The sequence below is a fragment of the Chroicocephalus ridibundus genome, chromosome 8 (genome assembly GCF_963924245.1).
Source record: "Chroicocephalus ridibundus chromosome 8, bChrRid1.1, whole genome shotgun sequence".
NCBI classification, from domain to species: domain Eukaryota; kingdom Metazoa; phylum Chordata; class Aves; order Charadriiformes; family Laridae; genus Chroicocephalus; species Chroicocephalus ridibundus.
Window position 1 is genome coordinate 27954215 of NC_086291.1, and position 26424 is coordinate 27980638.

Sequence of the window (26424 nt, forward strand, 5' to 3'; positions counted from 1 at the left end):
ATATAAAATTAATTCTAATTGAACGCACTTATATACAGACTGCATTAAGTTAAATATTAATTCAGCCATCTTGCTGCTAGATATCAACACGTCCCATCTATCTACAATGCACAAATAAAGGAGGAGCATACACTGAAGCTGTAAATTTCTACCTAATGTTAATAATTTTAGTTGGGGGGTAGGGGAGGGGAAGAGATGTGGTTCTTTTTTCTCATTGTTTTGTCTCCTTGGTACCACAGTACAAGTTCCACTCTACATTTTCGACAGGACTCAGTCAGTCCCTTATCACAAGAGTCCGGTAATGCTTACTGCTTGCTTAGGAGGAACTGACTGCTTTCACTCAAACATTTCATGCTGAGATTAGAACCACTATTAACCAAGACTTCAAAAAAAATTTTTTTTCCAAAGTTTTACACATTTCTAGATATGAAAGGGTAATGCGAAACAGTCTGGATCTCTGCTTTAGAAGCACACAGAAGATAAAGGCAAGGAGAGGCTACCCAAGAAGAACAGAGATGCAGCCTATGCACACAAGGATGGCATTAGGAAAAATCAACATCCAGCTCGAACTAAAACTGACAAGACATGAAGGGCAACAAGGACAGACTCCTGTGCAAGACGAAGGCTAAAGAAGAGCTCCCTCTGTTCAGAAGGACAGGGTCCTAGTAAAAAAGGTTACAGAAAGGGTTGACCAACTCCATGTCTTTTTTTACCCCAGTTTTCATTGCTAAGGTCTACCCTTTAAGCCTCCCAGACCCCTGAGCCTAGTAGCAGAGTCTGCTGGAGTAAAGAATTACCTACAAAGAGAAAGATAGAGTTTGGAAGCACTTAAGGAGACTGGAAATACACAGGTCCACAGAAACAGATGGGATGCATCTGAGAGTCCTGATGGAGCTGGCCTGTGTCACTGACAGGCCACACTATCACTTTTTGAAAGGCCATGAGATTGAGGGAGGTTCCTTATTCCGGGAGAAAAGGCAAACATTGTACCCAACTTCAAAAAGAGCAAGGAGGAGGATGCAGGTAACTATAGATCAGCCAGCCTAACGTAGAGTCCATGAGGAGGATTAGGGAGCAAATCCTCCCTGAAGCCATTCCTATGCCAAGAAGCTGATTGGGAATAGCTAGTAGCAAGTATAGCTTTATCAAAGGAAAATGATGCCTGATGAACACCATACCTTACTGCAAGAACAATGACTGGCTTAGAAGATGATGGAAGAGCACTGAATGCAGAAGGCCAGCCACTAACAACATTATCCCACAGTATCATTACAGCCAAACTGGTGAGACAGGCACTGGCAAAGCAAGCAATAAGGTGTTTGGGAAACTGACTGGACTGCTGGGCTGAAAGAGCAGCAATCAGCAGTACCAAGTCCGGTAACATGTGGTTACAGTCACATCCCTTGGGGATTACCACTGAAAGCAGTACCACCTGATGTCCTTATTAACAACCTGGATAATGGGACCGAACGTATGTTCAGCAAGGTTGACAATGACACCAAATTGGGATGCTCTGCAGGGCAGGACTCTTACTCAGAGGGACCTGGACAGGCTGGAGAAAGGCACTGGCAGGAGCCTCGTGAAGTTCAACAAAGGCAAGTGCAAAGTCCCATATCTGCAATAGAATAACCCCGTGTGACAAGACAGCCTGGGCATCAACCAGATAAAAAGTGACTTTGGGAGAAAAGGACGTGAAAATCCCAGCAGGCAAAAAGCTGAAGAGAAGTCAGCGCTGTACCCTGACAGCAAAGAAGGCTGAGCTCACCCTGGGCTCCGTTAGCAGGAGTCCAGCCAGCAGGTCCGGGAAGTGATCCATCCCCTGCATCCAGCACCGGTGAGGCTGTGTGTGGGGTACTGGGCCCAGTTTTGGGCTCCCCGGTACAAGACAGACGTCGCCACACTGGAGCCAGTCCCGTGGAGGCCACCGCGCTGGTGAGGTGGCAGGAGCACGGGATGTACAGCGAGGGGTTGAGGGAACGGGGCTTGGTTCAGGCTGGAGAAGAAAACAGGCAGAGGAGAATCTTACTGCTGTCTACAACTACTGCATCAGAGGAGTCGGAGATGGAGCCAGGCTCTTCTCAGAGGCACATAACAACAGGCTGAGAGGCAACAGACACCAGACACGAGTTGGAACCTGGGAAATCCCAGTCAGGTGAAAGGATGGTTTTGGTGGGGGGGTTGGTCGGTTTGTTTTTAAACCGTGAGCACGATCAAGCAAGTAGTGGAACAAGTTGCCCAGAAAGATTCGACAATCTCCTTTCTTGAAGGCGTTCAAGACTACCCTCCCACTAGGGGCCCCATGTGACCTGTTCTAACTGGAGCTGCTTGGAGTAGGAGGTTGGACTAGATGATCTCCAGAGGTCTCTTCCAGCCCAAAGCATCCTCTGATTCTACGCTGATGCCATGCAGAGCGATGCTCACTGTGGAAGGGCAATCCTTCAGGCTTGCTTTAAACAGAGACTCTGAATTCAAGGAACTTGTTCCCTGACTTCCAGCAAGTCCAGTGGAGGCCGCCAAGCTGGCCAGATGGCAGGAACACATGACATAAAATGACAGGCTGATAGAACTGGGTTTGTGCAGCCTGGAAAAGAAAAAGCTCAGAGGAATCCTTATTGCGGTCAACTATCTAATGGAAGGGTGCAGAAAAGACAGAATTGGACTCTTCTGGACGGTGCACAGTGACAGGATGAGAGGCAACAGACATAAGTAGGAAAGTAAATTCCAGTTAGGTTAAAGGGGGGAAAAAATTTACTATGAAGGAAATCAAATGAGGAAACAGGTTACCCAGAAAGGTGTTAAGGGCTGGAACAACCTTATCTAAATTGCTCTTGCTTTAATTTAAGCAGGGAGCTGGATTAGATGACCTTCAGAAGCCCCTTCCAACCTAAATGATTCTATTTCATTAATGTATTATTTAATCTGACTATGATTCTATTTCATAAACTTTTATTCAGCAATTTTTGCATCAAGTTTATTACTTTTAATGATACATTAAAAAATTTCAGTTGTCCTGTACATATAGTAAGCATGCATCCAACATGGTGCACAAAAATGTAAACATCTCTTATCTACTTGCCCTTAGAACCTCTTCCCCTTGTACCCATGTGCTTCCTTCCCCCATAACTAGGGAACGTGATTTTTCAGCATCAGAACAATTTTGCTCTTTTAAGCTTACCTGATCTAAAAAAACTCCACACTTCCTTTGATATCCTGGTTCGTGTTTCATGGATGACCAAAATGGGAAAGCACAAGGCTGTGACCCCTCTCACTTTGTTGCAAAAACTAATTTTTCCTCTCTCCACTTAAAAACATTAGAAAGACCTTTGTTCCTGCTATTCTCTCCAAAGAGTAAGAAACACTCCACCAAAGAGAGGTTCTCCACAAGGGCTTTACTCATCTTTCAGCAATATCTATTTAACTAAGCAGGTTTTGGAAACAATTTATTTATGTACTTTTCACAAAGAGTCACACCCAACAAACTAACTACTTTTTCTGCTTCATAGAGTCCCCTCTTGGAACATTGCTGATATCAAAATTAAGTAAACACCTTAAAAGCCACAGAGGTATTTTCTAATAACCTACAATTAGTTTTGTTCCTTTTTAAAGTTAAGAATACAGGAAAAGCTGAAATAAATAAATTTCAAACTCTCTTCAAATATGTCAGGCTTTGCTTATAAACCAGGACTCTGTCAAAGAAGAAAGAATCCCTTCAGCAATACAGGTTACAATAATGGCTCCTTTAATAGCTGTACCAGTGTAGAGTAAGACTGAGGCTGGAATAAACTACCAAAGGTAAGAATTTGAAAAAACAGATCCTACAAAAATATACTTATGAAAATAATCTCCATTAAAAGGACACCTCTATGAAGCTCAGTGTGAATACCTGAAATAAGCATTTTAATTTTCACTTAGAAGGTAAAGACTAAAATTCATGGGGAGAAACTCATGGAGAGCTACTGCAGGAAAGATTAATATAGCTAGTGGTCGAAAGAGAAAACAAACTTTCAGTGATACACTTCCACACATTTTTGCATCCATTTGTTTAAGAGCACTACCGCTTTTGATACCAAGATCAAAAGTGCCAATACAACATATCAGTCCATTGGCTACATAAAATGGGTATAATCCAATGACAGATTAATCCAGACTGGAAATCAGGTGTGTAATTACTAAGGTCAGTCAAGTTTGAAATAGCCTTCCAATTATAGCAGAGGAAATAACAATATACACCTGATTATTTTGAAATTAGAGCTGAATACATTTACAAAAGCCCCTATCTAACAATGTCCAGATTGTTCCTTGGAATTAACAAATCAACAAAAAGTTTAGAGAGAAGAAACGATACGCAAAGGAGACAGCAGCAGGAAACCACAGCTATTTCTGTGTACACATAGAAGAAAAATAGAGATGTGGAGGTGGCTCTTAAAAAGCAGTAGCCTGTTTAATGTTGCTGAAAGTAAATAAATAAGACAAATGACACCATAGCTTCATAATCAACGTAAGCCAGTACTGACAGGAAAAGAAGAGCTCATACCACCTTTACTGTCATTTGCTACCTTCACCACAGGTGGCATAAGCCAATCAAAAACACAGGGTTGCTTCTTTTAGCAGCTGTGCCTTCTTACATTAACTTGCTGACCATAAAACCACGACCATCACCCATCACAACTTATGTGACTGTATCGGGACTGCAGCTGTCCCCTCCTCCCTACCAACACACTTCTTCCTCCTCTGGGCTGAGACAACGTCCATATCACCAGGCAAGTGAGCTGGTTCAGGAAGTTGTTCTAACCAAAAAAGCAACTCAGGAGGAAAAAAAAAGAAATAAAAGTACTACTTTTTGACTAAAGTAGTTCTCTCAACGCACTTCCCGCCGTGGAATTCCCATTGATGACACAAGGGAAGGTGCATCCACAACTCAGGTTGTCTTCAAGTGCTAGGGAGTACGCACCAGGAACTCTGTTTCCACAGAAAGCCACATTATGCCCTGGCCCTTTTTGCAATCCCTTTACTAATGTTACTGAATCTGTGAATCACTTTTAAAAGGACTGAATGCTATTTTTAACCAAGCAATACATTTCACTGTAACCACCTTAAAGTAAACACTGCTGAGTACTTCCAATAATGCTCCAATTTAGCTTCAGTTCTGATAACACTGGAGTCAGTTTCTGCCTACTGTGTGTAACTATACTTGTAGTCCCTTCAAGTTTAAACTGCAAACCCACCTCTTAATTAGTATCATTAACACCATATAAGGCACACAAACAAGCAGAATTGGCTACAGTCCTACTTAAAACCTGACACAGGCATAACTTGCACAACCAATCTTATACCCCCAGTAAATCTTCCTGAGATCCGGAGCATGAGCCAATCTGACCGGCACTCAGGATTTTGGCCTGTATGACAGAGACTCAGACAAATAAACCCATGGTACTTTTCCTGAATTTAAAGGGATAAGAAAATGTGGCCTGTAGCATCACTAAGATCTCTAAGGACAGCTGCCCTTCTCCAAAGTTTTGTTTGAAAAGTCACCAACATGGTTATGAGACTACAGCTTGACAGTGAGAGAGAAAACCCACTTACTTAGGCAAGCTATTTCTTATTTGTTGCTGCCTTTGTTTCCGTTTTGAAGAAGAGTTGACGCTTTAAGTCTTTCTTCCCCCCTCCTACACAAAAGAACGGCTGCATACATGCATGCAGCTATCAGATGTGGTAAGTTATGATTTATTTACAACACTATCAAAAACAAGCAATCTTAACAGCGCAGCTTTGAAAGAGTGACAGCAAGAGCAAAGTACACGCCACACTTCAGCAGCTCAGAACCCAGCAGCGCTGCCAAGTCCATTTCATTCAGAGTGCCACAGCCACTTCAGATGGTTTCAGCAAGTTTTGCAGTACCCTGTCTGAAGACAAGGATTTCTGTGCCGAATCACAGTCAGGGAGGGCCTAACTGTGGAAGGCGGCTTGAAAAAAAAAAAAATAAAAAGAGAAAAAAAAAATTCACAAAAAAGCCCAAATGTGTATGAATCCGAGCCATGCAGCCAGCACAGATTCAGGATAGTAGTTTGCTAGTTTGGGCTTTTGGGAGGTGACTTCACTTTTCCTAAGGAGGAGAAGGAAGGGAGATGAACATTTCCACAACCCTCTCCCTTGCCTCAGCAAGAAAACAACTTTTATGTTTTAAATCCCCCCCACTTTCCTCCAGCTCGGCTCCTCCCGAAGCGGCACCCCCCCGCCGCCCGGCCGCGCACGGGCAGCTCCCCCCACCGCACAAACACACGAAAACACGAAGCGGCGGCACCATCCCCTGAACGGCCACGCACCTCCTGCCTCCCCCCGCTCCGCCGCCGCCGGGAGGCCCGGGACAAGCGGCCGCAGCTCCCGGGGCCGCGCAGCCGGACCGGAGGCGGCTGCCGCGCCGGCAGGGCCCGCCGGAGGAGGAAGCCACCTCGGGTCACCGGGCACTGTCACCCCGTGACACGGGGCGGGCGGGGCGGGCCATCGCCTCTCTCCCTGCCGGACGGTCCTCCGGAGCGAGCGACGGCGCCTCTCGCCTCCCCCCCGCAAGAGACCCCCCACCGCCTCCCCTCGCCCCGGCGAAGGAGGCCCGGGGCAGCGTCCCGCTCTCTCACCGGTAGCAACCAAGCCGTCCTCCCCGCTCTGCCGCCACCTCCAGCCCGGCCTGCGCTCCGCCGCCGGCCCTCTGCGCAGGGAGCGGGAGGCCGGGCGAGCAGGGCTCGGCGGGCCGCGCAGCCGCCTCAGGGCCGGGCCGGCGCCCTCCACATTCCGGCGGCGGGTGGATGGCGGAGCGGGCGGGGGCGCGCGCGCGCAACCCTTCCCCTCCCTCCTTCCCCCTCCTCCCCGCCCCCGCGCGGACGGGGCGCGAGCGCCGGCATCGGGGGCGGCCGTTCCGTTCCCCGCGGCCGCGCGAGGCGCCGCGTGCGAGCGGACACCGGGGCAGGCGCCCCGCGCCCCGACCGCCGCCGGCCTGGGGGGGGGCCGTGGGGAACGCTTCTCTTCGGCCCTGTACAAACCACCCAGCTGGCGGAGGGGCCAGCGCCTTCTCGTGTCAAAATTCTCGGCCGCAGCTGAGGAAGAGCGGGAGACCTTCAAATCATGGTACTCTTCACCAAAAAAAAAAAAAAAAAAGAAAAATACGACCAAACTTTTTTAAGTTCGCGTTTTGATTTTGTACCCCCGTCTCACTACGCGGTAGCTTGTGTTTGCTTATCAACAGTGGTTTTGTATGGTTAAACAAATATTTAAATAGTAAATACATGTGTATGTTTAAATAAATATCAGCATTGTTTATGTTTAAATAAAGTACGTTTAAATAATGAAAGATTGTCCTGTTGTTTTCTCTCTTTTTTTTTTCCTTTGTGTGAAACAAATTGCATTTAAATTAACCACATAATTTATTTATACAGCCTGTTTGCGTTCCCTCCGTTTCCGATGAGGATCAGCCAAACCCTCGGCGATGTCAGAGCACAGCCTCACCTAAAGTAACTGCTGCCTGTGAGAGAGCGCGCTGCGCCCAGCCACCCCCGGACGGCCGGATTCCCCGCGTTCCTACGTGGTTTGCTCGTGGCTGGGAGCTGGGGACGCTGCGCTGCTCACGATGCCAGCAGGACAGCGGCTCTGCTCCGACAGCTTCCCTCTCGGCGACGCGGGCGCTGAAACGCACGGAGCCCGGCCGCAGCTCTGCCAGCCTCCCCTCCCGTCCTGGCTGCGGAGGCGCGACGCGGGGACACTGCGGGGTAAGGGCTGAAGCACAGCTACGTGTAGAGCGACAACACGAAGTCTGATTTTGGAGCTGTACGAGCACAGCTACTGAAAGAAAGTTGGCATGTCCAAGTGTTGAATTCTCCTTAATGCCCATTTGTATGCTGTAAGAAATTCTCAATTCTCAAACAGGCAGAGAGATGGTTTATTTGTTATGTGGTCTTTTTGGTAACGCACCGGTCTCAAAGCTGGCAAGGCAAGCAGACAAAGGAGAGCATTTCCCAGAGAAAAGCAAAGCGGGACTATTTGGACAGTCCTATGCTATGCCAGTCCCCCACTTGGTTGTTGTTACGTATCTTTGCTAGTTGTCTGCAGCTGGTGTAAATTAAATTACGTTCAGATTATTTTTATCACACCACAGGGTTCAGATAAACCACAAAAGCATGGGGAAAGAAGAAAAATTAAGGGGGAGGAGAGGAACGATTTTACTGAATATTACAATAGAGGAACAATAAGAAAACAGTTTCTGTGGCATCGTACTCAGATGCTGCGCGCTTATGTAAGAATATGGGTAATAAACAGGAGGAACTGAAAGTCATTATATTCAGGACTAAAAACGTGAATAAATTGTCATGACTGGTTATTGCTATGGAAAGGTAGAGTTTGTTCAGGAAGCACAGGTAGGAGAAAAGGAACATAAGGCACAGAGCTACTGAAAATATTTGGATAATGGCAAAAAGGAAAGGTAGAGAACACTGTCACAGCAAAGACCCGTTAGCAACCCTCAAACGAAAAAGATTAAGTGCATGGTACTTTAATTTGAATAAAATCATCCAAAGCATAGGAACTGGTGATAATGAGACTTGAAATAGCAAGATACCTACTCAGAAAGGAATTTAGGAGACTATATGGGTGACAGTGGTCATTAGAATCATAGGGTTGGAAGGGACCTCTGGAGATCATCTAGTCCAACCTCCCTTAGGTAAGTTAATGACTCTTCAAAAGGGAAGGAAGAAAAATTAAACCATCAGACTTGAAGAAAGTAAGTTTCAGTAAACTCACGGTTTGAATCCCAAATCCCCCTGAATGCCAAATCTAATGAAAAGTACACTCTGGAACGTTTGCCATTTCCGATAGAATGAACATGAAGGCCGCAAACAGACCCTGGCAATGAGAAAAGCCAGGAAGAGAAGAGTCTGGCAAAATCTAAACCATTACAATGGCTTGCACCTTTTGAAAAAAGCAGAATCTAGTTTAAATTATTAAAACTGACAACAAAGTGTTTCTTGTAAGGTGTAGGGAAAATCCAGAAAGGTTAACATACAAAAGAGCTGAAACCATCAAAGAGCCATAGAGCGTAACAACAAAAAGCTTACGTGCAAGATTACCAGGGAAGAACTGACTTGCCCTCAGGTAGGCAAGGAAACTATTACCGAGTCATGCGAGGAAGACCAAAGCCTCATTTTTTTTTGGCTTTGTTCTTCTCCAAAATGTCACCTGTAATCGGATGGCTTACATAGTTAACATTAGCAACATAAAAACAAAAGCTAAACTAAGGAAAGAAACAGAATCTATTCAAGTAAGATGCTTACAGAAGTCATGTGCCAGGTAAGTTTCAGCCAATATATTTAGTGAAATGGCTAAGCAATCTCCAGGCTATTCGCAATTACCTTCACGAACTCAGAAAAGATAGCTGAGGTTCCACGAGATCAGGAAGAAGAACATGGTGCCTACCTTAAAAAGGAAAGAAAAGGCTGGGAATGAGAGGCAAATCAGATTTACTTTGTAGAAGGCAAAATACTGGAACAAATTATTAAGTAAATTATTTGTAAGGCCTTGGATGATAAGATTAATAACGATCAACAATAACATCTCAAAACCAAATCTGGAATCTTGACTTCAGCATGGCTTCTGATGAGGTATCATCTAATACTCTCCTAAGGAGGACAGAGGAGCATTAGCTACACGAAACTTAGATGAAATGGTTAGAAAATGGTACTCACAAGTAGTGTCAAGTGATTCACAATCAAATAAGGACTTTGTAGCAAGTGAGATCTCCAGATACTTACATCCTGAGTCCTGAACTGCTTCTGGATGCAATAGGATAAAGAATATTTTTATCATGTTTGTGGAGGATATTCTGTTCAGGTGAGAGCTGCAAGCATTTTAGTAAATATAATTAGAATTGAACAAATAATGACAAGTTGGAACAAAGATCTGAAGTAAATAGGATTTAATCCAATAAGGTGAGCAACTATTATGTATAGCTGGGAATAATTGACTGCAAAAACATAAGATGGAGTCAAAGTGTCTAAGCAGTTACTTTACAGAAAGAAGTCTTGGTTCATAGCAGTTCACAAATAGAAAATGAGTCAACAGCGATTTGGTGTTACAAAAAAATGTGAGTGCTTTACTGAAATGTAGAAAAAGACTGTCAAACACAAGAAGAGCAAAATAATTCTTCCACTCCAATGAGCTCAAAAAGGCTTTTGGTGAAGAACAGTTTGGGGCACCTCCTTTCAGTTACAGACATCTCTGTGGAGAATGGAAAAAACTACCAGAAGTCTGGACAACTTGACCTTGAGTCATACTCAAGTACAACTGAAAGAAGTTCAGCTGAAGATCTGAAAAGTCAAAGACTTATGAATGTACAGCCTAGAAAAATGTGAGAATTTGACGTAAAGAAACCAGTCTCTATGTATACGAGAAAAGTGAATACACCAGCCCATCTGTTTTATAATGGAAATAATTTTTTGCTGCATAATGAACTCTCAAGCTAAAACACGGAGACTTTTTAGCATACTTAAATCCTCATATGCTTAATATCCTATGAGATATAAAAATCCTGAAGATGTAGAGCATCCATACATTGGTAAAAAAAAATCACTTATTTTAAAATCCACCAAGAAAAAAAATCAATGCCAGGCCCCTCCTGCATTATCCACTGCAGGGAGCTGAAGTGTAATATTGCTGGACAGATGGTGATAAAGGAATCCAGTTGCGCACTTAATTGGAGCTATAAAGTCCACATGTATTAATTTCCACAACCTGACCTCTGCAGAGCTCACATATAAATATTCGTCTCGATAGAGGCAATTCCATTTAACCTTCTCTGAAGGATAATGGAAAGCCAAGGTCGTCCAACCTGTGATCCTAACGGGCACCTCCCACAACCAGGCCTTCTGCCACTGCCGGAGACCTCTCTGTGTCAGAAACCCAGGAACTACTGGGTCTGTCAGGGAGCTCTGGAAACAGGCTAGGAGAATTCCTATTTAGGAGGTAATTAAGCCTACTCCCATAAATAATAGGAAGAAAGTATATAGTTCAGAATAAAACCATCAAATTTGGGGGTAAGAATGCTGGGAAAACATATTTACACATCTATTTTAGAATATACTACTGTGCAACTTGTATGGATGGCCCAGTCCCAGCAACTTTTTGTATGTTTGTATCATTCTTGTTAAATCAGAATTTCCAAAATAAAAATGAAACTTTAGTGAGAGTTTATAACTGATTCTGCTGTGGTCTTTTTCTCCTGCAGACTACCATTATCCCAGGGATCTTGCCTTCCAACTTTACAGTATGTTTGAGCACAGTAGCCTAATATATTGATCTTACTGCTGGAGTACGGTTTAAAACCCAGAAAAGCGAGTGATTTACAGCTTTAGAACTAATAGCATTGGAAGGAAATACTTAGGAATACCTCATGCAATGACTTTTCTTTAGGGAGCTTTGATACCCTTAAAATCATAGGGCTGGTGCCAAACATCATATGCCAAAGGTAAAATGGAGTCAAATTCCCTTCAAGATAATTAACGAATACCTGAACTTTATGGGAAGCATTTAACTTTTTGAGTAATTATTGAGACTTTCTAGATACAAACTGTGGAGAAGTTAAGTTTGATGCATTAAAGACGTTCAGCACATTTCAAATATTCTAATTAAACAGTGACACAGCCCCAAATAAACACACTTGTCCACATAATCAAGAACAGAATACAGATAATCTATTTTATAATGTGGTTGTTATTTATTACAAATGAATTTATTGATAGTTGCTGTTTATTCTAAACTTCTCTACAGTTTGGTCCTGAGCCCTGCAGTGACAATTCAGCTCATGGCCCCCGGCTCTGCCCTGGCTCCTGCCCCAGAGGCAGGATCTGCCCATCCTCCAGGCCAGAGAGGGGGCATTTACCCCTCTCAGCTGCCCCACACAGAGCTCAGGCATCACTTGCTACAGGCATCTGCACCTGCGGGGAGTATGTGCCCCTGGGTGGGGGATTACACAAGGGGAGGAGGTATCTGCCCCTGGGGGGATACCTTCCCCTTGGCAGGGCATTTTCCCTGGGGGGAAGATTTGCCCTTTCAGGGTGTATCTACCCCTGGGGGTGTGATTTACCATTGGGGGGGTTACTTGCCACTGGGTGAGGGCCATTGACCCTACTTCCTGCCCACACGTTTTCCCCCCAGAGCCCCTGATCTGCCCTATGGCCCCCATCTGCCCCCAGCCTCACTTGCCCTAGCCTAGGCACCGTGGGCAAGGACCTAGAGGGACACCCCCATAGCCAGGAGAGGGGCAAAGACCCGGCACAGATGCCCAATGCCCGCAGCCCTGGAGGGGTGTCTGCCCCAAACCGGGGTTTTGTCCCCCCCAGGGTCACAATTACCGCCCCAGGCCCACTGTTACCTCCTGCCTCCCCTGGGGCTGTGGCTGCCAGGAAGGCAGTGCTTGAGTTCTGTGTGACCCTCATGCCTGCCAAAGGGCTGACTCCCTCCTGCAATGGGGGGAGAAATCTCCTTCAGCCAAGTCATGGCACACTCTTTTGGATGAAGTTGCCTAGAGCTGGGAGGAAGTGGCCAGCAGACAGCTGGAAAAGAAACTGAAGATCATGCAGAAGGAAAGTAGGAAGTCAAAATCTCCTCCTGAAGTGCCAGTCGTGATTCAGGAAGCCAGCCTTCCTTCAAGTCCTCCCCAGCAGGTCCAGATCTTACAGAAGCTGACAACGAATGACATGCTTAGTAATCCCAACTCCACCAGCAGACCAGCCTTCCCTGTGAAATCCTTGGTGCAAAGGGAGGCAGAGTACATAGAGGCAAGGAAACAAATACTGGGCAGCACGAGACCCAAAGAGCAGGAGAAACCCATTCTAGATAGACCAACGAGAATCTCCCAGCCGGAAGACACCAGACAGCCCAATAATGTGATTAGGCAGACTCGATGATTTTCCAACCAAAATGACTGTATGATATAGTTTGTATCTCTGTTTTTTTTCTTTCAGCAGCTAACATTGCAAGGTAGACTGAGGGTCAGATTTTTAGAATTTTAATATTGCATTCACAGGATTCTCCATTAGATTTGTGAGCTTGAGAAGCACAAGACGCTTTGTCTTTCTTTGTTTCACCCTCTGCCTGCTGACACTTGTGAGTTGTAGATGTTACACCTGAGAGATCAGCGAATGCGTATGTTTGCTCTCAACTGGTTTTCAATGTTTGACTCACCTGTGTAGGGTAGAAACAGTTTTATCTTGTCTATTTAATATGCAAATAAGTGTAAATATGGATATGTACTTCCTGTGCAAGGAAATCTAAGGAGAGGGTGGTTTTTGTGTATGAAAATAGAGGACACTCCTTTTTTTGCTCTTTTTTTTTGCAGAACACTGTGTGTTAATGGAAACACTGATAAGAAAAGCTGCTGCCTGGGAGAGACAGTGATAAACCGAAACATAAACAACCTTCCCATATCAAATTGCTGAACTGAAGTTCAACTACAGTCAAGTTATAAAGACCAAGGACTTTACGAGGAAGATGAACAACTTGCTTTCTGACTCCTGTTTTTATGTGCAGGTAGCATGTGTCTGCTGACTAGAGCCACCAGACACCAAAAGCATTGGAGACAAATAGACTGGAGAAACTGTGGCCTTATGTATGACAGTGAGAAACTTCCCTAAGAGAACAGAAAGCGTGCTTCTCAAAATATTTTGGATTTGTTAACAGGCTAAAACTTTTGCCTGTACTGTAGCCTTCCATGTGCCTCAATGTAAGCTCCATCTGTGCTCACAGTATGTTCTTATCCTTTCACTGTTGCTTCTTTAGCAACTGTATCAGTAGCTTCTGTAGAAAAATAACACCAAAAGTAGTTAACTAGCCAAACCACAATTACTATCTCTTCCTATCTGGTAATGAGAGCTAATTCCACTATTATTTATTATTTTTAGTTCTACTTACTGATTCCCTTTAGTGAATTTCCTTTTTCTTCTTATGTAAATGCCACCTCCTTCACCTGCTGGAATCAAAGTAGAGTAGGCAGCATCACCTGGCATGTCAGATTACTATAGCCTTCAACCAACAAATCAAGACGTTTGAAAAAATATTGTTATTTTATTAACAATAAAAGATACCAACTTCTTTTATGAAACCTGTGTTCTTTTCAACCAAACTAAAAAATAATTTCAATAGTTAGAACACTAAATAATAAAAAATAATAATCTTTCAAGGTTAGGATCAATGATGTAATTCTTGACGACACTTTACCAAAAACAGATGAACATTCACAATAGGAACAAATTATACTGTACATCTGCAATTCAGAAATTGAATTGCTGGAATGGTGTGTAACAGCTGTTTACCAGTACAGTAACGAGAGACAGAAACAGAATACTGTGCTGAAGAGAAATTTAAAAGTGGAGGAGGAAGTTCGCAGCAAAAAGGTAGGATTTTGCATGTGTGAGAATTTGCCTGTCAAAGTAGACATGATATGTAGAATCTGGTAAAAGAATAGAGGAAATTACCATACAGCTATGATCTCTGAAAAATAATTTCAGCTTACCTAAACAAAATTGATTTTTGTTTATAGGTCTCTTCTCAAAAAACACCATGGGATGAAATGTAAAAAATGTCCCTCTGCAACTACGGGGACAATATACTTTTTAAAAACTGCTAGAATTGAGATCTGAATAAGCAGCAGCTACTTGAGATCCACACTAATATAAAAACACCTAAACTGACTTTATGCAGTTATTTGTACGTTAGGATTAGCTAAGGCTTACTTAGTCCTTTACTTTTATTTTCCTGTGGGAACTGATAGTCCCATTTGTTGGAAGGTGCACTGGGCAAGTCTTCTATCAGGTGTTCCCAAACCAAACCGGTACACTTTGAGTCTTTACGGGCAATACTAAGCAAGAGTAACTCCTGGAAATCGTCAGCATGTTTTCTTTTACTGCAGAAGTATGAGTGCTCTACCTGGGAAATTTGATTGGAAAAATTACTCAGATAGCAGTTCAGTCATAATGTAATTACTGTAACTTGCACAAGTGTGGAGGATGCATAAGGTGTAGTGGTTGGAACAGAAGACCAGACCATGGGGTTTATTCCTCATCTTGCCGCTGCTTGCTATATGAACCTGAAAATTTGCTTAACCTCTATAGTTTAGCTTCCCCTGCAAAGTGAGAATAAGGTTGTGGTTTTATGTGCAGCTAAACAAGGGTACTGACTTACCATAGAAAACCCATGCTGACTGTATTGCCCTACCTGTCTTTCACCTTCCCCCAGGTTTACATGAGGAAATCTGCCAGAAAGGAACAAAAACTACCTGGCTAATTTAGGTGGCTCTCGGTATTATACACTCACCCGAGCTGGAATTCTTATGAAATGTAATTTTCTTAATTCTTTATCGTCTCAACTCATATGTTACTTTGCTAAGCTCAATAAAAGGCTGTTGTAAAATGTGATGCAATAATATTATAAAGGAAGAGAAAAGAACAAATTTCAACGTAAGTACCACTGAAGGAAGGAAAGGAAATAAAGGGTCATACTTCTCCTTTTTGTTGAGACAGAATAGAAAAGGAAATTAAAAAAGGAACTAAGGTGCAAGATAAAGAGGTGGCAGCACATGGCTCTTGGCAGAGGCTCTAGACCCTACCCAGGGGGCAGATTCGGAAGCTAAACAGATGGTTATTTCAGCAGAGGGCACCAGAACAACAAGTATGCGGTAGTGACTTTGACTTCCTCTGCCCGGTGAATACTAGATCTCTAATACCCTCGCAGCCTCCAAGTGGGTCTGCATTCTTGTTATGCTGCGAATCCTTGTACTTTATAATGCTTCAAAATTTTTGTCACGCTTAGAGAGAGTCGTTGCTGAATGACGCTGGAAGCACTGTGATCGAAGCAAACCAGGAATTACATACAAGCAGAAAGGCAGTAAGGAGTACCATGAGAATCTGTGGCACATACTACTATGTCAGCATATCACATCCCTAAATGCCAGTAGGACAAAGAGGATAACGAGATGGGACAGCTGAGTGAAACTTCTAACCAAAGGGAAGTTTTTACCTTCCTTATCATTTCCTCCTTTTTCACAGCAGCTGAAGCCACAGGGTATCTTCATATAGATTTTTTTGCACTCCTAGCAGCCTGAAAACACAAATGTTAAAAACTGACTGATATTCTGCAAATCTATTACTTATAGCATCGAATAACTGCAAAAAGTTTTACAAAATTTTAAACAAATCTGATAGTGTTTGGTGGGTTATACAGCATTATTTGCTCATGCAAACTGAGTGGTTGAGAAAGAAGCATTCATGAAGGAATTTTATACTTATGCACCTCACATTCCTTTACATAATTCAAGCTTCTGTTGTATAAAGGAAATCTAAACCTTACAGGTTATGGTCAAGATACTGAGCATGTCCTTCCACAGTGGAACACTTTATTTTGCTTTCATGTTATTATTATTTTAAAACAAGCATATATAACTAGTTCTAAAAGTTGCATCTGAATTACATGGGCTTGGGTGATATTCAGCATACTCTTTAACAAGTATTGGGATTTTTTGCAATGATTATGTTGGGTGGATATGCTTCAATCTTCTAGTCAGTGTAATCTTATGAAAATGCAGGAAATTTAGGTTTCACTAACGTGATAGTCAAGCACACAAAAAAAGTGCTAAAGATTTTCTTTTTTGTTATCTTTTATTTTATGTAATATATGCAAGAGTGTGAAATAACAAGGACTTTTTTTAAATGCTTTCAGCCAGCTGGAAAAATATTTAATTCTTGCCTTTCATTCTGATATCACAGGTTTCGAAATGAGAAATTTTCCATTATTATCAGCTTTACAGGTCATGCAGATAACTAAAACAGCAAACCGAAACATTGCCAACACATTAGAAAAATAATTTCTTTTTATGAAGACAGCTATTCTGTTACCACAGTTTTGTATCAGTTTATATGGAAAGAGTAATATAAAAATTGAATCATGAGATGATATGATTTGACAGTTACACTGGTATTTTACCTATTGCTCTCAGTCATACAGGCTAATACGGGATTCATTTCTAATGTATGATCTAAAGAACATTACTAGGGTGACCACAGATGTAAAATCCGAGAACCATGCCTATGTGTTATCCCCTTTTGGAAGGAAAAAAAGAAAAAGCAGCACTGGAAAATTGCGACAATACGTTGTAGAATCAAAACTAATTCCCTTGGGGTTTTAAGGACATAAAAGAAAGAACAATGTGAATAACTGGAGATAAATTACAGCAGATTTAATAATAAGCTGAAATGAGATATGAAAACAGTAATCTTAAAAGCAAATACTGCTTTGTGTTTCGTATGATAAAGTGGCATGTCATGCAGGAAGAAATGCTGCCTAAGTGGAGAAAGTAGACATTAAAAATAATCTAGGTACCTAGTGGGATCAGTTCACAAAGAGAGAACAAACTCATCTACAAATTTCTGAACTTTTAAAATCCAGAATAAAGAATAATCATTAGAAAAGTGTTACTCTCATGGAGGTCTAAAATGGGGTTTAAGATTTAACGTACTCATCCTTGCAATGTTACTTAGTAAGAACCATAGGTCATTTCAGATCCCACTTCTTTAAATTTAAACAATGCAGTACTGTGGTAAACTATGTTGTAATACTGAAAATTGTTGTTACCAAGTAAATACTGGTAACACTATTTGCTAAGTGGTAACAGAATTCCTGAGGGAAAACATAAGCTACCTGAAAATGAAAACTTTTCAGCAATATAGGAACTATATACAGGAACCAAGTATAGGAAGTGGTAGAAGTCTCCAGATTGGTGTATTAAAAACCAGACTGAACAAAACAGCAGAATTATGTACTGTGTACAGTCGCCTGCTATAAACCAGGAAGTAAGAGGATGTCCTCAGGCCTTGACCATTTCTAGTTTCTGTGACTTTAAACAAAGGTTGCAGAGAACACCTACCATTTTAGTTCCTAGTGCTGGCTTCTGCATCCAAACAGGATACTAATAACTTCAGTAAGGTTCACGTTTATAGCATAACATTTAGAAGAGGAATCTGCAAAAGATGGCAATTGCTGATTGAAAATTTTCTGTGGTATGTACAGGTTTAAATCAGAATAACAGGTGAAGATGATAATTAAATTGATCTAGAATAACATGCAGAGATACTACCTAGTAGTTCATTTCCAAGGGAGGAGTAATTAGATGGAGTATAATGATTCGTGTTGTGTTTTGTTTTGTTTTTTTTAAACAAACTGTGCTGCAATTTGCCTACTGGTTATATGAAAGATTGTGCTTCAGGACAAAGACTCTTACATAATTTACACAGTCATTAAGAACAAGTGGTATTAATGTTTCATTGGGGCATTGTAGGAAGTATTACAATGCCACTATAATGATAAAAATGTAATACTGTACTAATCTGTGATCATCCCTGACTTCTGAATCTGGCTATGATATTCTCGATTAAATCATTCATTCAGATATTTTATTGTGTAAGGATTCTGATGCTTACAAACATTGGCTAGTTTATATTTCTGTTTGTAGACTAATAAATCTTTCCTGTTAATCTCCTTGAAATAACACTAAAACAGCCATAATGCTCAAGATTCACAATTCCACATTAAACTTCCCAATTTACACTTCTTTTGTAACTCATAGTAAGTTAAATGTGGTCCTTGTAAAGATCTTAGTCTTCTGTGTTCGTAAGATCCCAAATGCCTGTGAATATGGCAAGAAAACCCTGTTTTCAGAAATTCATTTAATAGCTGTTCTTGATATTATTTTATTCAATTGCTAATCCTTGTTAAGCATTAAGTTTAATTGTTTTGGTGGAGAAGACTAAATAAAGACAATTCCTTAGTAAAACTGAGAGAAATAACACATTTTGCTACTATCGCCACATTTCTTGTAAAGTTAACATGAAAATCTGTCTGCAATCAATAAAAACTCAGAAATAGGAGCTGAAGATTAAACTTCCCCTGTGTCGACTTTCCCTCATGTCCAGGAGTTCAGTTTTATTATTTGTTTCCGTGTTTCAGTCTGCATGTCACAACCCAGCTTCCTTTTGCAGGTCACTGCCTCAAACCCCTGGTTCTGAGCCTGGTTCCTTCTGACCTGACATTGCACTGTTTTAATGGCATCTCGAGGTCACGTAGTCCTCTACAGTTCAGATGTTGAACTGATAATACAGTGCATGCATCCTTACAGTGTTATAAAGTATTTAGAAGCGCAGTGATTCCATATGCAGCATCCTGCCCGATGGCTTCGCATCTCCATTGATCCGCAGAGCCTCCAGCTGGGCACAGACATGACAAAATACATGGGGAATAGGACAGAACCACCGCACCCTGCTTTTGTTGTTAAATTTGGAAATAAATTTGGACAAATTTCCTAGTATTTTATACCACAGTTCATGTTCTTATAAAACTGGAATTAGTTTAATGCTACCTTGAAATATCCTGGTGTTAAATGGTTAGTTCTCAAAGCACTTTAAAACTATCAATATGTGCCAACTAAATGCAGCACGTCATCACCAATACTCGCAAGGCATTTTACAACTTCACTTTAAAATTTCTTCTGTAGCCCAACTGTAGTTCATCTACCGTGTGATACAGGGAGGCTTGGCAGGGCCCCAATACATCTTACCTGTGGTGCTGGTTGAGGCTGAGGATGAATTAAATGTGTCCTACAGCAGAGAAACCTATAGGGTACCTTCTCCCGCGGCAAGCCTAGCCCTGCACCTTCCCGTCGGCCTGGTAGGCAAAACAACAGGGGCTTTTCCCTGCACAGCCACCTGGAGACTTTTTCCCTCTCAGTAAGAAAATAAACCAACCCCCAAGCCCTTAAGGTTTGATGGCATGAGGCAGTCACAGTGAGGAAGAAGTGAACCACGATGTACCCCGAATAGAGGACACCCCCACACACCGCACCCCCCCACTGCGGGCGCTGAAGGAGAGAAAATGGCGGGCCGGGGGCTTTGGGAGGCCCTGAACAGGCAGAGAGCTCCTCAGGCTACACCTCGCGTTAGGAACATCCCCGTAGCCTCGCAACGCCTGCTATGATCACGGGCGACGAGAAAATGAGGTAGAAGAGCAAAAAAAAACCCACCCAAAAGGCGGGGAGGGCAGCGGGAAGCACACACCATCCCTGAGAGGAACTGACGGCACCCCCATCGAGCCCTCCCGGCGTTCCAGCCCGTGACTCGGCTCTTTCTTTCGGTCCCGCCCCGCCTGCCCGGGGGCCGGGCGCAGGAAGGGGCGGGCGGCAGCGGCGAGGCGGCGCGGGGAGGTAGCCGACGCACAAGATGGCCGCCGCTGCAGCGGCAGCGGAGGGGTGGCAGCGGGCGACGGCTCTGGGGGGGCCCCGGGGTCTGCGGGTGCTGGAGGAGCAGGGCGCTGTGGCCGCCCTCGTGTGCCGTAGCTGAGGGGGGTGGTGGCCGCTGCGGGGAGCCCGGCCCGTGTGGTGAGTGCGCTGTCTCCTCTGCCCCCCGCTGCCGAGCTGGGCTGTGGGGAGTGGAGAGCCGGGGGTGCGGGGAACAATGGGGCTGGCCTGGGGGAGCGCTGGCGGGAGGGCTCTGCTCCTCTCCCCGGGGAAGGGAGGCGGAGGGGCGGGCGCTGCGCCTGCCTGTCGGGCCTGCTGCCTGCCTCGCTAGGCCTCTGGCTCCTGCCGGGCTCAATTTCCGAGCGCCCCGGGCAGAGAGGGGGCTGCGGAGGCCGCCGTCCCCGGTGCGGAGGAGGGTAGGAAGAGCCCGGCGCCTGGGTTCGGCCCGGCGGGGGGGTGGAGGGTGCAAGAGGCGGCATCGCCTCAGGCTATGGCAGGGAAGGGACAGGCGGCTTTTGTGTGTGGCCTGCGTCTGCTGTTGTTTTTCCAGGGGCTCTGCGTGCCTCGAAAGAAGAAAAAAACGCATCCCCGTGTCGCACTCGGTACAGTGAAACGAACAATGGGGGGGAATAAGGCCAGGGCTCCCCTCTTCCCGCCGTCGGATGGGGGGGACACCCCCCTCACACCCACCCCCCGAGTTGTCGCTCTTTTGTCTGTGGTGCCTGAGGGAAGAGCGAGGTGGCCCCCGGCCTCCCTCTGCGTGGGGAGAAATCGTGGTAAAACAAAACAGTAACTCCGCTTACTTTCACTAGTTTTTCACCCTGGTGTTTGTTGTTTTGGCTGTTGTATTAACAGGGCAAAGACGGGCGAGGTTTCTGGCCGGAGTGCGGTGTTGGTATACCTGTATTTTGGCGTGGTTGGGAAGGTCCTGGTGTCAGTTTTTGTCCTCAAAAGCCATTGTGAGGCCTGTGCCGTTTTGAAACAGGGAACTGATGCAGTTGTTTTTTTTTCCTAGGAACTGGGAATATTTAATTTTCTCAACACATGCATGTATGCCTTTTTCCTCAGAGCAGCTCTCTTGTTTTTCTAATTTCAGTCGAGTGTGAATGAAAAATCTTCTGTTCCTCCGGTGGCACCTACTGTTTTCTGTGTATTTTTACTATATTGAAAATGGCTGAAGTAAAAATAAATTAAAAATAAAAAAAAAACCTTGCAAAAACGATTAAAAGGTCCAAGGGTGGTCAGGTTGGTTGTTGCAGAGCTGCTTTAATCATTGTAACTGGTTTAGCAATTTTATCTTCTAATCACTCTGCTTGGAAGAGAAACGCAGTTGTCAAATTCAGTATTTTTACTTGATTCATGTCATAGAGCTATAGAGTTGTTAGGTAACACAGCAGTACTATGAGGCAGAAATGAATGTGTTCCTAAACTTTACCTTTTTTACCCCTTTCAGGCTTAAAAGGATTTGGTGGGCGTTAGTTTTTATCAACTGAAAATGTCTATTTCTGTGTTTAAAATCAGTGAAGATAGTAAGAGACTGCATAGTTGTATAAATAACTTGGTGTTCCTAGGAGGAGTGTGTACCTTATTGATGGTTTCTGAGCTTCACCAGTAGCACCATGGCTTTCTTCAGTCCATTAATGCACGATGTTGGTATGAAATTATGGTTTCCGCTAACATAAATAGAAGCAGACGTTATCAGTTAGGCACCTTTTCTTTTCCCAGTAATAGCTTATCGCTTTACCTTCCTGTCGCAGAAAAGGTTCTGTCAAAGCAGGCAGCTTGACAGGCTGCTTTGAGGGAAATTTAGAAATGCAGGTACCATCAGTGCAGTCTGTTTTGACAACCAGAGACTTGAGTGGTGTGCTCGTCAATCACTTCTGAGCAGCAGTAACCTTAATGGAGATGAGTGGGAAGTTACTTGAATGTTTTCTGGTGTGGTTTTTTTTTTGTCAGCTTTGTATCCAAACTAGCTTAGTTTAAAGCAAAATATTTTAGAAACTTGATGATGAGACTATTCTGTGCTGATAATGATTTTAAAGACTGATGTTCCAGTAAAAAGATGAATGTTTGAATCCAGAAATTGTACATTAATATGTCAGGGTTTCATTTATGGGTATCTTAGGACATGTGTATTATTACATAAAAGTGGTCATGTGTCCTGGTTGGCCTAAACCACGACATCATGCTAAAACAGATAAACAGACATTAACAGGATTGCTTTTGGAAACTTCTGCCATGTTGCCAGTGATTCACCAGCAATCTGGGTGGAAACCATTTTCAATCTTGTTGAATTAAGCATTGCAGAAGCTGAGATTCAGTGAGCGTGTGTATTAAAATACTGACTTAATTTCTTTATATGTGGTTCAGAGGTGTTGGGCGAATGCTGATGGTGGTCACATCTGATGATGATGGCAAAGACTGACATCCCATTTTATTTAGGGTCTATATCTCATAACTAACCAGTGCTGTAAAAGGCAGTTTTGTGATACTTAGGGAATTGACCTTTCCCATTCTGTAATATGTAATAATATGAAGGATAATTACTTTTTTCTTATTATAATTCCACCGAAGAAATAAGATGGTTTACATGCTGGATACCTGGAAAAAATGTTTCATCCATTTGAAAGAACTTACGGAATTGTAGTTTTCAAACAGTGTGAAGTGTAAAGCCAAACTAGAAGGGAAGAGCTCGCCTCCATTTGGGTTCCCAAACATTCCAAGCATCAAAACAGCAGCAGCAGCTATAAGATACCTTTTAAGCAGATGACCCATTATAAAACTGCTGATTTTTTGCAAAGCCTGCTTATTGTTTAGAGTTATTTTCCCCAGTGGATTCACGGAATCATTTTGCAGATGAAACTCTGGTTTTGTGGTTCTTATTCCCGCACCCAGTAAATCAGATGTTTGTTTGCTGGAGCATCCCAAGTAATATTGGCTGTTAGGCCAAAAAAAAAACTTGTCTCAGAGTACATGAGAGAGAAGCCACAGGAGAATTTGTAGCTTGAAGTTAATGCCTTGGACTGCACTTGGTAATGAATATGAAACCGTTGTCGTACAGGAATAAAGATACGCTTTTGTTGTGAAAGATCATTATATGAACATCCTGCACCAGCTGAAATTTCAGTGTAACCTTCAAGATTCTGTGTAGGCTATGTTACAGTAATGCAGTGTGAGGTCTATGGATGGATCATAATTGAGAAAGAAAACCACAAATATTTACTTACATAGTGTTACTTTCCTTTCTGTGCAGAGATATTCCACAGTGCATGGTGAATTACGTGCAGTTCCCATCTCTTAGTTTGACCACTTGTTTTTCTCAAGAAGTGTGTCTCTTAACAGTTATCTTTTGCATCAGTTTCATTTTCTTGGTTAGCAGTACCGTAGAAGTTGAAATGGTATTAGATTTCAAAGGGCTAACTGTTTTCTAATGATTTTTTTTATTTGTGGAAATGCGTAATGAGCAAGAAGGTGCAGAAGTCCTATCAGCTTATTGTAAATAGATTTTTCTGATATAAAGAGACTTTCTGGTTAGAGTAAGGAAATAGCTTTCCTGTTACTGCATGGTAGCAACACGTTGTGTGCTACGAACTGGAGAAGGAAGGGATTTTTGTTATAGAAATATCAAGATTTCTAAATTATTTATTGCAGATTTATGTTCCCGGAAGCGGTGCCAGTTGTGCACTGCTCTGTGTTGGAATTTGTAATGGAGTGTGTTTCATAGAAGTGCGATGGGTGTTGCCCTGTGTCCCCTCATCCCCCTGCTTTGAGATTTCCTTCTAATAGAGTGAGAAGGCAGGCTATGTGTGGTGTAGGATGACTTTTGGCAGGCAGAGATGGCTTATTGTGTACATCAGCAACATATTGCAGAAATGTTATGCAGGCAGACTTTTAATAGATTGCAGTAAGACTGGCAGAATAACCACAAGCAGGTATTTCTGTTACCTTTGAGAAGGTGGCTTTTGGCTCTGGCTCAAGTTTGAACTTGGTGTGAGTGAGACACTGTTGCATTATGCAGATAAAAAATGTTATGTCATCTAATTAGCAGCATCTCCTGAGTATCTGCTGTTGACATTTGGAAAAATCTGAAGACTTTAACACTGATTCATGCAGGAAAAAGGACCTGGACATCCTTTGCGGACTCTTGCGTGAAAGCTTCTGCTCAGGATACTTTGGTTTTTTTTTATAAAAAAAAAAAAAGGGGTTGGGGTGGAGGAAAGAAAACAGTATCTTGGGAAACATAAGGGCCACATTTAGCAAATCTCTTTTTCATGTTATTGTGTGCCTTTACCTAGAGTATTTTGTACAATGTTTGGCACACTGTTAAAAATGAGGAATTATTAGGAACATGGAGAAAAATCTTCATATGAAAGATGGTTGGGAGGAGGAGAGAGGAGGGCAAGGGAAGAGGGTTGTTTTGATAGACAAAAGAATTCAATTTTTTCCAGTTTTACAACATAAGAAGTGGAGTATGTGCAGTTAAACTGAAAAGCAATGCAAGTGTGGCTGAAGGAAGGAACAGATCTTTCATTTGCTTCACATAGATTGTGGTACAGGTTGCTATGTAATTTGAGACAAAGAACACAGAAGAGAGTGTGTCAGGCAAGTAATACTGTTGTAAGGTGAGTTTAGCATTAGAAAAGCTGGAAGGTTATTGACAATTATTCATTCCAACCTTGAAGTCACTAAAATAGCCATAAGGGACATGTTCTTGCTGTGTAGATCCCTCTCACTACTGATTTCTTGCAAAACCACTTTTTAAAATACTTCATGTTGAGCATTATTTCTCAATTGCACAAATACTTGGAGTTTGAGGGGGTGCATTTTATGTTAATCTGAGACTTCTGTAGTAGGACTGTGCTTCAGCTACAAGACAACTGAAGAAACAAAGCGTGTGGGTTAGCTGAAGTAACTGAAACGTGCTAGTCTGGGAGAATCTAGATCTTGCAGGTGGTTCCTGATTTCTTTTGGTTTTGTTTTTTATTTTAACAAGGAAAGTCTGGTTTGTCTCATCCCTCTACTACGCCAATTTAATAGGTGTTTTTACAACGAACTAATTAACTACAATTTAAAAGCAGGCTGTTAATCATAACATACAATCTGGACATTCCAAATGTCGTCATTTTTCAGGATGCTTCCGTGTTCATCAAATCCTGTCAGGATAAACGTTGAAGGTTGAGGTATGGTTGTTTTTAAACATGTTGTTCATAATTAAATTGTGGTTGATCAGCTGATGAAGCAGTAGTGCTTGTAGCCTGGTTCTAAAGGTCTTCTCAGAACTTCCTCCTGAAATAATTTCTAGCAATTACTTTGTCCTCATATGGTGAGCAAGTTGAAAGGTTTTTCAGTTACAACTTTTGACTTCCCTACTGCTTTGAAAGGAGACTTCTACTAGAGTAGCAGTAATTTTTTCTCTTTATTATGCATTGAAGGTCTTCGGGGACCTGCAAGCTAATTATTTTTGATAAATTGTGTTAGGCAGTGTTGGTCTCCAACTCAAATTTAAGAGCTATCTTTTGGGCAGAAGGAATGAGGTTCAGTGAAGGTAGTACCAAGTGAATGAATTGAACCCACGCCGAGAAGGGTGGTTTTAATTACCTATTTATTAATAAACCAGCTTCTGTGGAACACTCCCAGTGTTCATTATCATTTAACTTTCTCCTTGCTTTGTTTTTGGAGTAAACATTATACATACTGACTTAGCACTCTTGACATTGTACTCAACTCGATGTAGCAGTTGTACTTGAATGAGTAACTCTTCCATGTTTTACTACAGTGACTGTGTAATATAAATGCCCTTCAAAAGTGGGTGAAATGAAACTCCTTACTGTTGACTTACTTTTCTTGTAAGTCATAATCCTTCAGCTTGTTCTCCCCACCCCCCGCTCTGTTATCAGTTTAGAATGGAAGTCCTTCAGGCACTATTTGATGTTAGGAACTGTACAAACAAATGGAAGTGTTAAGACTTCCTTATCCAGTGTTTGTATCTGATGAATATGGTACTCACCTTATGACAAGACTAAAGTGTTTTGTGCCCTCTACTTTTTTTAAATTCTGTGCCAAGATGCAAGAACCAAAGGGGAGGCCTTGAAATTATTGGCTGCTAAATC

The 26424-nt window shown here is 42.7% G+C and overlaps 2 protein-coding genes and 1 long non-coding RNA gene across 9 annotated transcripts in view; 1 reads left to right on the forward strand and 2 right to left on the reverse strand.

Annotated features, from left to right (window-relative positions):
• RABGAP1L (RAB GTPase activating protein 1 like) overlaps window positions 1-6770 on the reverse strand; it is a 252573-nt gene extending 245803 nt beyond the window's left edge. For 2 of the 3 annotated variants that reach the window (XM_063343730.1, XM_063343732.1), the window contains exon 1: window positions 6633-6770. The gene's annotated coding sequence lies outside the window, so the exon portion shown is untranslated. Of the gene's footprint in view, window positions 1-6323; window positions 6452-6632 lie in introns of those variants that run through there. The other variant, XM_063343731.1, reaches the window with a different exon arrangement.
• Window positions 6771-7750: 980 nt separating this feature from the next.
• LOC134519477 (uncharacterized) lies at window positions 7751-20244 on the reverse strand. Its single transcript, XR_010072233.1, has 5 exons — window positions 20102-20244; window positions 17954-18047; window positions 16051-16131; window positions 13948-14005; window positions 7751-12719 (listed from the first exon to the last, which is right to left on the reverse strand). It is a non-coding gene; the product is annotated as an uncharacterized LOC134519477 (long non-coding RNA).
• A 74-nt stretch (window positions 20245-20318) lies between these two features.
• Window positions 20319-26424, forward strand: part of RC3H1 (ring finger and CCCH-type domains 1) — a 77602-nt gene continuing 71496 nt past the window's right edge. For 4 of the 5 annotated variants that reach the window (XM_063343739.1, XM_063343740.1, XM_063343741.1 and 1 more), the window contains exon 1: window positions 20319-20455. The gene's annotated coding sequence lies outside the window, so the exon portion shown is untranslated. The remainder of the gene's footprint in view (window positions 20456-26424) is intronic. The other variant, XM_063343738.1, reaches the window with a different exon arrangement.